Consider the following 13,837-nt stretch of genomic DNA (forward strand, 5'->3'; position numbering starts at 1 on the left):
AAAATGTGAAAAGGCTATTAGACTTGTGCAGATTCTGAAAAAATAGTTGGACTTATACTAACTAACAAGGTCTTAACAAGTGACGCAACTAAAAAGAGAAAAGTTAATTAGACTTGTGCAGATTAAATAATTCAAATAAACTTAATAATAATTAATTTTAAAGATTCAATAGACTCAAGACTATCTTACCTTTTACCTTTTAAGCTAAAATAAAAATTTTACTTCATTTGATAAGATAGGGGTTTAGTAAAGATAACAGCAACTTAGCCAACTCCTAAAATATGTTAAATTTGCAAAACTGATGCTGATTAACACGTTCCCCTAACACAGTGCAACCCAATTTCAAATAAAGTGCTTGGTGCAGTTGAATAAAATTTTATTAGCTATAGTTGAATATCAAAGTATATTACTGGAGTGCCACTACTCTTTAAACTAGAACTAAGCTAACAAATTTTTCATCCATAGCAATTTCAGAAATAACTGTGAGTGAGCTGGTTATAGCCACAACAATCATACATTTACAAAACAATTTACACAATTTCATATTAAATAGACGTAAATTATGCAAAAAGAGCATGAAAAGTTCAAAATCAAAAGCTGCATAAACATGAATCCCAAAAAAACCAAGCATGACCAAGACCAATTCATAAGAAGCACAGCACAAATGAAATTAATGAAACAAGACATGAGAATATAGAACCAAATCCACAGAAGCTATCTACGCATCTATACATTAGAACAAAGAACCAAATCGGATTGAAAAGAGAAAAAGAAAGATTTTTTCTATGCATCTAGTAGAACAAAGAACCAAATCCACAGAACGTAAGTCGCGACATAAAAAGACGAACAAAATCAGTTAAAGAAATTTGGCCACAACTAACTTAGGTTACACAACCTATAACGACGACAAGGAAGTTGTTGAACTCGACAGCAACAGGGGAGACTCTTTCAATTGAGTTCCTCGAACATTGTCCTGTGAAGGAGAAAATGAAGACATGAGAACTCGCGGCCTAGGAAGACGAACTTCAATGGTGACTCACTTACTTTGCGGTGGTTATGACGGTGGCGATGTGGTGGCTGTCCTGACACTGGCGATGCAGAGGCTACAACCTAGACTTCGAAGAACAAATGAGAAGATGGAGTGAGGGGGCTGCTCACACTGAAGCCCTAATCTGATTTGAAGAAAGGGTAAAGTTAACATTAGTTAATTAGGATAGGGGTATTTTAGGTACAAAATATTATTAAAGTTTCTGTCTCTGTCTTTAAAAATCTCAGTCTCTAGTGTCCATACTTTTTGGAGGTACTGAAATACTAAAATTTTTGAGACAGAGACACAAATATAAGTACCAATCTCTAACTCAACAAACATAATACTAAGTTCCTGTCCCCCAGTCTCAGTTTCAGTTTCTGCTGTTAGAAATAAGAGACTAAACTGAAAAAAGGATTTATGTATTATTGAGTGTATTCAAGTTGTCTAGAATGATACAATATAAAAGGGTATTTATAGGTACTAAGAGAATCGTAATAATAAAGACGTAATCTCCTATAATAAATATTCAGATATATTAAATAATACTAATTGATCATAAATATATTCTAACATCCCCCCTCAAACTCAAGTGACAACTTGAGTTTGAAACTTATTTAAAACAACGAAACAAAGAGGAAAAAAATGCATAAACTCTCTAAAACAGGTGCAGACGAAACTACCGGAAGGAAGCACAGACGGAACTGCCGCTTGTCTGAAGGAAGCATAGACAGAACTACCGCTAGTCTGAAGGAAGCGCAAACGGAACTGTCGCTTATCTGAAAAAAACGCAAAAGGAACTGCCGCTTGTATGAAGAAAGTGCAGACGGAACAACCGAAAAGAAACGCAGACGGAACTGCCACAAAAAAAGACAGATGAAATACAGATGAAACTGCCATGAGAGAACACAAACGGAACTGCCACGAGAGAACGCAGATGGAACTGCCACGAGAGAACGCAGACGGAACTGCCACGAGAGAATGTAGACGAAATTGCCGAAAGAGAGCAAAAATTATATGATTTCTTCATGAGAATAGAAAAACAGCAAATGACATTGGTGTTTGATCATTCGACTCAAAAAGACACAAGACGGAGAGAATAGGCTAGTCGGTGAGGTAAAAAAGTATCAAAAGAGTGACAAAAGGTAAAGAAAAATGGCATAGAAAAAAAAGTGCAAAAACTACGGTGATTTCATCGTAAGAAAAACAACCTATCCTCTTCAAGGAGGATACCATGGCTCTGATACCATGTTAGAAACAAGAGACTAAACTGAAAAAATAATTTGTGTATTATTGAGTGTATTCAAGTTGTCTAGAATGATACAATATAAAAGGATATTTATAGGTACTAAGAGAATCGTAATAATAAAGACATAATCTCCTATAATAAATATTCAGATATACTAAATAATACTAATTGATCTTAATTGATCATAATTATATTCTAACATATGCAAACAAACGCTACCTAAGTACCCTCAAGGTTAGATAGTTTTACGATTAAGTAATTAATTTGGTAGATTGAAATATTGTGAAGCAACAGAGAAGAACCACAGAGTGAATCTATTATGTGAGAAAAGGAATTGAGTGGTAGAGAGGGATTTACTACATTTGTGATTATATGGTTGAAATTGCCAAATGTGCTTCCATGTCCTTTTCTGTTCAGTTCCATTCCATCAATTTGAAAACTTGATCAAAAGAGCTTAGTAATCATCTTTATTTAGGGTATGCCAGAGTGCATGGAATTGAATACTGATTTAGCATGTTATTTATGCCACTCTCAATAATTGCATTGTCTATGTGGATGTTCTTCTTGATCAAGTATTTCTTTTTCATTTTTCGGAAGTATTGAGTTGTAATTTGGTTGGTTAATTCTTGCTACTACATAGTTCTAAAATGTAGTTTCTTTTTCACGAGAGTAAAATGCATTGTTTGTGTTAAAAAAATTGCAGCTGCTGAATAATAGAATTATCAACCAGAATGGTTAATAGTAACTTTAGTGGACATTTGGATTTTTACCCTGAGCTGTGATTCGCCATCCTAATCACAGTTCAGGTTACTAATTTCCTTTCTTTTCTATTTCAGGTTCAGTCCCGGTATGAGGTTGATATTAAGTAACTTTTCGAGCAGATTGATACCTCTACCTACAGGCTAGCATACCTCAAAAGGTAATTATGGAAGCAATTTCGGTTTTTCAAACACACTTTCCATTGGAGGCTTTTTAGTTCGTGCGCACAACTCAGTAGCCTCACTAGCCTGTAGCCCCTTTCACCTCCTCTTCTATGGTGTTCTTCTTCTTCTTCTTCACTTTCTTTTCTCGTTTCTCTTTCTATCTTTACCTTCTAACTTTAGCAACCAAATAACACAAATACAAGATGACACTATACATGCCATTGTTTAGGACATGTTCCACCTTAAGATCACTCACCCAGTTTTATGCCCATCTTGTCGTAACTGGACTCCACAACGACCTACTTCCCTCCACAAAGCTCATTGAGTCATATTCTCACATGGGTTCCCTCCTTTCATCAAGTCTCATTTTTGACACCCACCCATCACCTGATTCCTTCATGTTAGGTGTCCTCATCAAGTGTTATTTATGGAACCACCTTTTTCACCAAGTGGTTTCACTCTACCATAGTCACATTCACATGGGTAACTTCATTTTTGTGTACCCTTCTGTTCTGAGGGCTGTCTCTGGTGTTGGAGACTTGGTTACCGGAAGAAAGGTCCATGGTATGGTGATTAAGTCCGGCCTTGAATCAGATGCTGTAATTAGAACCTCATTGTTGTGTATGTATGGTGAATTGTACTGTTTGGGTGATGCCCAGAAGGTGTTCGATAAAATGCCTAAGAGGGACTTGGTTTCCTGAAGTTCTGTTATCTGTTGTTATGTTGAGAATGGAAGGCCCAGTGAAGGGCTAGAAATGTTTCACCGGATGCTTTCAAAGCAAATTAGACCTGACAAGATCACTTTGCTTAGTGTAGCCGAAGGTTGTGCTAGAGTTGGTTGTCTGAGGCTGGTGAAATCAATCTAGGGGTATGCAATCAGAAGTGACATGGTTGGTGATACCAGTTTGAGTAACGCACTTATCATTATGTATGGCCAATGCGGTCACTTGTGAAGAGCAGAAGGGCTCTTTAAATTCCTCGCAGATTGAAGTACTACCTGTTGGACTTCTATGGTTTCATCCTATAATCGAAATGAGTGCTTTAGAGAAGCACTTGCAAGTTTTATCCAAATGCAGGAGTCACAAGTGGAACCAAATGCAGTGACAATGATTAATGCTCTGTATTCATGTGCTAGATTAGGGCGGTTAAAAGAGGGAAAGTCAGTTCATTGCTTTATTTTAAGAAAAGCAATGGATTTAGGAGATCTTGATCTCGGTCCTGCATTAGTGGAGTTTTATGTTGCATTTTGGGAACCAAGCAGTTGTCATAAACTTCTTAATATAACCGAAAATATTGTGTCATGGAACATACTTATATCGTTTTATGCTAGGGCGGGATTACATGAAAACACAATGGTACTCTTTGCTAATATGTTGAGTAAGGGGTTAATCCCGGACTCATATAGCCTAGCAAGTTCTATTTCAGCAAGTGCAGGCATTGGTTCGATAGAATTCGGATAGCAGATACATGGCCATGCCATGAAAAGATGTTTCATGGATGAATTTGTTCAGAACTCCTTGATAGACATGTATTTAAAATGCGGCTTTGCCGACTTGGCATACCTGGTTTTTGACAAGATTACAGAAAAAAGTATTGTGACATGGAACTGCATGATTTCTGGGCTTTCTCAGAATGGCTTTTCAGTAGCAGCACTCAAACTATTTGATCAGATGTACTTTAGTTGTCTGAAGATTGATGAAGTAACCTTCTTATGTGCAATTCAAGCTTGTTCCAATTTGGGCTACGATGAGCGGATTTCTGCCAGTAAAGAATTTCACAAATAAATTCTCGTTGCAAGTATAGTTTCTAAACCAGCAAAAAATTCCTTCGTACAAAAACTTGTTTGTCACTAAAGCAAACCCAATAAAATTTATAACCGAAGTATTTAAACCTCGGGTTGTCTCTCAAGGAATTGCAGGGAAGTATGATTTATTATTGGTTATGAGTTTTCTGGGAAATTTGGAGTTTGGGCAATGGGCACAAAAATAATTATAAATTAAAGTAATGAAAATTAACAAGAGGTTTTATGTAATTAAAATAAAAACCTTGACCCGGAGAAGATTAATTGGAAGTTCTATCCTTGTTGGATTTTCCAAGATTAATAGTAATAGGTTGTTGTCTCTACGTAGTTATCCTTTACTAAATAAAGGAAAGTCAAGTTGGGAGCCAACTTCTATTCACAAGTCCTAATCCTCACCCTTGTGTTTGGATTAACGTCAGTGACCAGAGAACCAATCACAAATTAACTCCTGAGTCTTCCAAATCAAGGGTCTCCAAATATTAATCAACTCCAAAACCAAGTTGAAAGCCTACTCCATTGACATGGATGCCAATTTTGCATACATGTAAAAGGAGTACGAAGAAGACATGGCAATTAAACTCAATTGAAAATAATCAAGAAATAATGGAATTAAATATAAAAATACTTTTGCATTAATAAATTAACAAGAGAAGAAGATAAACTAAAGTAATAGAATAAATAAAAAGTAAAAGAAAACTAAATTAAAGGAACATTAAACTTGGAATGAAGAAAACGAAGAAATCCTAATCCTAAAACCTAAGAGAGAGGAGAGAGCCTCTCTCTCTAGAAAACTACATCTAAAATCTAAAATTATGAATATGAATGTTGTATTGAATAAATGAATGGATTCTCCCACTTTATAGCCTCTAATCTGTGTTTTCTGGGCCGAAAAATGGGTAAAAAACAGCTCAGAAATCACTGGCGGCGACTTTTGCAATTTCCTGCATGTGGCGTCCGTCACGCGTGCGCGTCAATTGGGAATTTTCCTCGCCACTCATATGCGTCAGTCACGCGTACGCGTCGCTCATGCTTTTTGCTCGGCGCGCGTTCGCGTCGTCCATGCGTGCACGTCGCTGCCATTTTCTTCAAAACTCCATTTTGTGCGTTTCATCCACTTTTGCATGCTTCCTTTCCATCCTCTAAGCCATTCCTGCCCTATAAACTCTGAAATCACTTAACACACATATCACAGCATTGAATGGTAATAAGAGAAAATTAAACATAGCAATTTTAAAGGCCCAAAAAACATGTTTTCAATCATAGCACAGGATTAGGAAGAAAAATGTAAAACCATGCAATTAGTATGAATAAGTGTGCAAAGAATTGATATAAACCACTCAATTGAGCATAAGATAAACCATAAAATAGTGGTTTATCAATCTCCCCACACTTAAACATTAGCATGTCCTCATGCTAAGCTCAAGAGAAGCTATAAAGAATGAAGAGGAATGGTAGAATATATGAAATGCAACCTATTTATATGAATGCAACTACATGCTAAGATGTTTCTACCTACTTTGTTAAAAGTAGATAAACCTTTCAAGAACAAATATGAACTAGATTTCACTAACTCAAATCATAAAATAAAGTACAAGTAAACTTGCAGAAGAAAATAGCTCATGAAAGCCGGGAACAAAGAATCGAGCATCGAACCCTCACCGGAAGTGTATACACTCTAATCACTCAAGTGTTTAAGGTTCGATTCTCTCAATTCTCTACTAACCTTGATTTCTAAGGCTTGATTTTCTTCTACTAATCAACACTAATTTGATGCACAAAATACACATATCAAGAGGTCTTTTAAGGGTTGTAATGGGGTTAAGGTCAAGGTAGGATTGTATTTGGCCAAGTGGACTGAAATCTGAATCCTTAATTAACTTAAACTTTTCCCACCTAACTTAAGACAATCCATGTAATCAAAATACAAAACCTAACTATCCATTAACCATGTTTACCACATATTCATGCATACTAACTTTAGTACAACTCATATGCATTGCTACCAACATTTACTTTGGGGCATTTTGTCCCCTTTTTGTTATTTGCTCTTTTCTTTTCTTTTCATTTCTTTTCTTTTCTTTTCTTTTCTTTTCTTTTCTTTTCTTTTCTTTTTTTTTATTTTGCTTTTCTCAAGGCATATGATTAAGGTATTGAATGCATGAACATATTCTCAACATTCTTTCACATTTTCAGAAAATTCTAACATACTCAATTCTCAAACCAAATGTTTCCAAACCCAATTTCCCCACACTTAAATCATAAGCACTCTCACTAGTCTAAGCTAACCAATGATTTAAATTAAGGACATTATTATTTTCCGCTTAGAGTTAATGATGTGCTAAAGTAAAGAATAAAAGGGGTAAAATAGGCTCAAATTAGTTTGCAAAGGATAATGAAAGGTTAAGGCCATATGGGTATGTAAGCTTAGTGAAACAAGGCCTCAATCACATAAGTGCATGCATACATCAAATCATGGAAATATAGAATTAAGCAAGAGAAATATCACAATTTTAGAGAGAAATACACACACCAAAAATAAAATATTGGTTGATAAAATGCAACCAATTCAAATAGGCTCAAAATCTCACAGGTTTTGTGTGTTCGAGCTCTAAACCATGTTCCAGTATAATATTCCTTCAAATAAGTTTATCAAAAATTTTAAATCAAATTAGTGAAATGTTATAAAAAGTTTCTTGAAAAAGAAAATATTACTTTAACCAAGTGGTGGTAAAATATGCACAAAATCAAACAAATATGCAATCAAACATGCAAATACAACAATGAACAAACAAAGAAAATTAAACAATGGTGTTGAAAAGAAGGTAACTAATCCACGAAAGTCGGTATCGACCTCCCCACACTTAAAGATTGCACCGTCCTCGGTGCATGCTAAGATGTGCAAGTGGACGGGCTGCTACAACTGATGCTTTTCTCTAAAGATTGTGCAGATGGACTTGTCTGTTGCCCCCATGTAAACGTTTTCTATTTCCCTTCCTTGGTGGCCATCCTGAAAGAAGAGGAAAAAGAAGAAAAGTAACCCAAAAACAAAGATAGGAAACAATTTAAAATATGGTTGGGTTAATGCCAAATAATGAGAGTCTCAATTACATGGTAGCTACAACATGCAAGTGAGAAAACAGTAGAAGCACATGGCAAATCAAGAGTGCAAAAATTTGCAACAATGGAGAAGAGAGTGTGGGTAATGCAAGAAAATATAAATTCATGTCAATGCAAAAGGGATACAGGTAACATAAAAGATTGGCAGTGACAGATAAATAATATCATCCAACAGTGTAAAACAAGTCACTAAGCACCAAAATAATACCAGAAAAGATACAACAGTTGAAAAAGAAAATTTAACACCAATGGAAAAATAATAAATTTAGAAAAGAAAATAAAAATATGCACAAAATTAAAATGCAATGGATGAAAGTATGCAAATAAATTAAATAAAATAGAATGGAAGTGAAGAGGGATGAGGTTAAGGGGATGAAGAAGAAGAAAGTAACAAAGGAGGAAGAAAGAAGGAGAGAAGATAGAATAAAAGGGAGGGAAATTAAAAATGGGACGCGACGCGCGCGCGCAGGACATGCGTGCGCGTGAAAACTGCATTAACCATGTGATGCGTAAGCGTCGCCTACGCGTACGCGTGGGTGGTCTTGGAAGCAAAAGGACACGCACGCGTCAGAGACGCGTACGCGTAGATGACCTTGTACCTCTAGCACAGTTCCAACGTGGGGGCAGCACAACTCTCTGTCTAGGTGCTTTTTACGCTGATTTTCATCCCCACGCGTACGTGTCGCTGATGCTTACGCGTGGGTTGAACTTTCTGCAGGGGACGCATATGCGTGAGGTACGCGTGTGCGTGGGGTGGCTTGTGCTTCACGCACCCCTCCCGCGCATCTCTCGCGCAACTCTCTGTCTAGTTGCGCAGGTACATACGACGCGTGCGCATCGTTGATGCTTGCGCGTCGAACCCCTTTTTTATGCAGTATGCAGAATGCAGAATGTAAATGTTGATGGAGGCACTATGAATGAACATTAAGAAAAATAAAATAAAATAGAATTAAGAATAAAACAGAATAAAATAAAACTAAGACTGAAAAAGAACGATCATACCATGGTGGGTTGTCTCCCACCTATCACTTTTAGTTAAAGTCCTTAAGTTGGACATTCGATGAGCTCCATGTTATGGTAGCTTGTACTTGAACTCATCCAGAAATCCTCACCAATATTTGCAATTCCAATATCCTCTGGGATCCCACACTAGTTGCATAAATCCTTCAAGCAAGTTAAAGCAAGTGACAAGGCCCCAAGAGTGTTGATTGCCAGAATGAATTCCGGGGTCCCAAACCTTGCTTTTGCACCCGTCTTCTTATTGATCATCATTTTTTCACTTGGGTGGTGAATAGTCGGAATTCTCACAGAGACATCCAAACAATTTCCTACACCCATTCATTTGAGAATTATACCAACCCTTATACTTCAATTTGGAGCATGCAACCATATTGAACCTTGCATGACAACTCTTACCACTAACCATCTCCCTCTTACTCTTATAGCCACAAAGAGCTCTAAGTTGTCCATCCATCTCAAGCAAAGCATATTCAAGTGGGCTAATTAAGCTTAGAGATGAAAGATTTACCCACTTGAATGAAGGAATGGACGGTGATGGCTTTGGGGGAGAGGTCTCCAACAACTTTGGCAAGGTGATTTCCAGCTCCATTCCCTTGAGCTCTTCCTTGACAACTTCCACCTCCTTGCAAGCTTCTTCAATTTCAACCTCTTCCTCTTGGTAGCTTTCTTCCAATTCGATCTCTTCTTTATTGTTCACCAAGGGCATGGGAGGTTGTACTTCTTCTTCTTTAATCTCCATGTCAAGTCCAATGGGAGAGGATTCAAATGTAGATAAGAATTCATCAATGATTGAATCCATCTCTTGATCATCCCCTTCAAAGTCTTCAACCATGATATGCCTTGGAGGTTGTACACCCTCCTCAACATCAAATTCAAACTCTTTAGAAGGGGTTCTATGACTGGGCTTTCCCATGGACGTTCCGCATCTCCTAAGTCTTCGACCACTTCTTCCTCTTTAACGATTACAGCTTCCTCCAATTGTTCCAATACAAAGTCATGCGGATCACTGTCTACCGGAGTTTTTAGTGTCTCCTTCATGCTACGTTCTTCATTAGATTCTCCACATGAAGCCATGGGGGTTCCTTGAGTGTCCGAATGTCGGGAAGCTAATTGATTTATCGCTTGTTCCAGTTGATGAAGGGTTGTATGAAATTGATCTACTGTTTCCTTGAGGCGAGCCTGTGATTCTTGGGTCGATGGACATGGACATGGTGCATATGGAAGTAGTGGTTCTTGGGGGTAATTGGATTGAAATTGGGGTGGATAAGGGTTAGGGTCATATAGAGGTGAATGGTTGTAGGTGGCTTGTGAGTATGGTGGTTCAAAGCTATATTGAGGAGGAGGTTCATTGGCATATAATGGGGCTTGCTGGTAACTATAAGGGGGTCTACCATATCTATCATCTTGGTACGCACCTCGGAATGGCTCTTGACCATAGTAATTTGGTGGAGGTGTTTGTCACGAAGGGGTCCACCATGACTATTGTCTTGGCATGTATTGTAGAATGGTCGTTGTCCATGGTATCTTGGAAGGTATTGTTGCCGAAAGGGTTGATCATATTCTCGTGACTCCTTCCATCTGTGATTGTTTTGACCTTGATGCATGTTCCTGTTATAGCTTCCATTCCTTTCAGCAACATTAGAACCAAACTCAAAGTGAAGGGGGTGAGAACTCATAGTAACTAATAAAAATTAAAAACAAAAATAAAAACAAATAAACAAGCAAAATAAAATATTTACAATAACCAATAATAAGGCACACAATTGCAATTTCTCGGCAATGGCGCCATTTTGACGAGCGAATTTCTGCCAGTAAAGAATTTCACAAATAAATTCTCGTTGCAAGTATAGTTTCTAAACCAGCAAAAAATTCTTTCGTACAAAAACTTGTTTGTCACTAAAGTAAATCCAATAAAATTTATAACCAAAGTATTTAAACCTCGGGTCGTCTCTCAAGGAATTGCAGGGAAGTATGATTTATTATTGGTTATGAGTTTTCTGGGAAATTTGGAGTTTGGGCAATGGGCACAAAAATAATTATAAATTAAAGTAATGAAAATTAACAAGAGGTTTTATGTAATTAAAATAAAAGCCTTGACCCGGAGAAGATTAATTGGAAGTTTTGTCCTTGTTGGATTTCCCAAGATTAATAGTAATAGGTTGTTGTCTCTACTTAGTTATCCTTTACTAAATAAAGGAAAGTCAAGTTGGGAGCCAACTTCTATTCACAAGTCCTAATCCTCACCCTTGTGTTTGGATTAACGTCAGTGGCCAGAGAATCAATCACAAATTAACTCTTGAGTCTTCCAACTCAAGAGTCTCCAAATATTAATCAACTCCAAAGCCAAGTTGAAAGCCTACTCCATTGACATGGATGCCAATTTTGCATACATGTAAAGGGAGTAGGAAGAAGACATGGCAATTAAACTCAATTGAAAATCATCAGGAAATAATGGAATTAAATATAAAAATACTTTTGCATTAATAAATTAACAAGAGAAGAAGATAAACTAAAGTAATAGAATAAATAAAAAGTAGAAGAAAACTAAATTAAAGGAACATTGAACCTGGAATGAAGAAAATGAAGAAATCCTAATCCTAAAACCTAAGAGAGAGGAGAGAGCCTCTCTCTCTAGAAAACTATATCTAAACCCTAAAATTATGAATATGAATGTTGTATTGAATGAATGAATGGATTCCCCCACTTTATAGCCTCTAATCTGTGTTTTCTGGGCTGAAAACTGGGTCAAAAACAGCCCAGAAATCGCTGGGGGCGACTTCTGCAATTTCCTGCATGTGGCATCCGTCACGTGTGCACGTGGGTCATGCGTGCGCGTCAATTGGGGATTTTCCTTGCCACACATACGCGTCAGTCACACGTACGCGTCGCTCATGCTTTTTGCTCGGCGCGCGTTTGCGTCGTCCATGCGTGCGCGTCGCTGCCATTTTCTTCAAAACTCCATTTTGTGCGTTCCTTGCACTTTTACATGCTTCTTTTCCATTCTCTAAGCCATTCCTGCCCTATAAACTCTGAAATCACTTAACACACATATCACGGCATCAAATGGTAATAAGAGGGAATTAAACATAGCAATTTTAAAGGCCCAGGAAACATGTTTTCAATCATAGCACAAGATTAGGAAGAAAAATGTAAAACCATGCAATTAGTATGAATAAGTGTGGAAAGAATTGATATAAATCACTCAATTGAGCATAAGATAAACCATAAAATAGTGGTTTATCAGGCTATCTTGAGGAGGGAAAATGGATTCATCATAAAATCATTGTATTCGGTGTATAGAGCGACCTTTATATTAATACAGCTTTGGTTGACATGTATGCCAAATCTGGAGACCTTCAAACAGACAAACGAGTTTTTGATATCATGCCAGAGAAAAGCGTTGTGTCATGGAGTACCATGATCGCTGCTTATGGTATACACGGTCAAATGATTGCGGCTGGTTCACTCTTAACAAAAATGGTAGAGTCAGGCATCAGACCAAACGAAGTAACCTTCATGAATATCTTATCCGCATGTAGGCATGCCAGATCAATGGAGGCCAGAAAATTCTATTTCAACTCGATGAGGGATTATGGCATAGAGCCTAACATAGAACATTTTGCCTCTATAGTCGACCTCCTAAGCCGCACTGGTGATCTTGATGAAGCACACAGAATAATTAAATCAATGCTCTTCCCTGTAGATTCTAGCATATGGGGAGCTCTACTTAACGGATGCCAAATTCATGGTAGGAAAGACCTGATTCGACAAATTAACAATGACCTTCAAGAAATAAGTACAGATGATACAGGGTACTATACGTTGTTATCTAATATATATGCCAAAGGAGGATACCTCCATGAATCCAGAGCGGTGAGAACAAAGATGGAAGGGATGGGACTAAAGAAGGTTCCTGGTTATAGCACCATTGAAGTTGATAGGAAAATCTACAGATTTGGAGCTGGAAATGCTTCTGAATCTAAAGAAATTTACATGTTTGAAGAATATTTACGAAGTTCGGGACAACTATGTGACGTAGAAGGCTATAATAGTATATTTTCTGAGGATTATAATATTAAGAGCTTGCGGAGAAAAGCTAGTAGTTATATTTGCAATAAATTGGTCACACTTCAAAAATAATGGGATACGTTAAAGACTTAAAGGACCTTTTCCAAAATCTTTAAGAAGTAAGAGCCAACTTTATATTGTTTTATTTTGGTTGTTGTGAAATATGGGTTTCACAATTATTCATTTGATTTATCCACACCTTAATAAACTTCATAGGTTACTAATGACTTATGATGACCTTTTTAGTGTTTAGTGTGTTTGTGCTTAAGTTTTTTCAGTGTTTAGGGTTTTAGGGTTATATATTGCATTGTTTGTCTTTAAAATGCCAAATTATGGTCGTGTTCTGTTGTTAATTTAACAAGGAATATATTTTCATGTTTATATTAGATAGTGATCATATATCTTACTATTCAAGATATGAGCGTAGTTACGATTATGAAACTATAATTTTCAATCCCAAATGCCTTAGAGGATATCAAATTTGTGTTATTCACGCAAAAAAAAATTGATTAGCATCACCTTGTAATTTGGTGTCTTTGATATGAATGCAATGCATATTGGGTGAAATATCCCATAACTGGAAGATTTGATTTCCTTATGACCTTACCCCACCACACATTTTGATTACTCAA

The 13,837-nt window shown here is 36.9% G+C and overlaps 1 pseudogene; it reads left to right on the forward strand.

Annotated features, from left to right (window-relative positions):
• Positions 1-3,402: 3,402 nt before the first annotated feature.
• Positions 3,403-13,277, forward strand: LOC107610948 (putative pentatricopeptide repeat-containing protein At1g69350, mitochondrial pseudogene; annotated as a pseudogene).
• The last annotated feature ends 560 nt before the right edge of the window (positions 13,278-13,837 follow it).

This window comes from Arachis ipaensis, chromosome B2, assembly GCF_059453495.1.
Source record: "Arachis ipaensis isolate K30076 ecotype BB chromosome B2, ASM5945349v1, whole genome shotgun sequence".
Classification (NCBI taxonomy): Eukaryota; Viridiplantae; Streptophyta; class Magnoliopsida; order Fabales; family Fabaceae; genus Arachis; species Arachis ipaensis.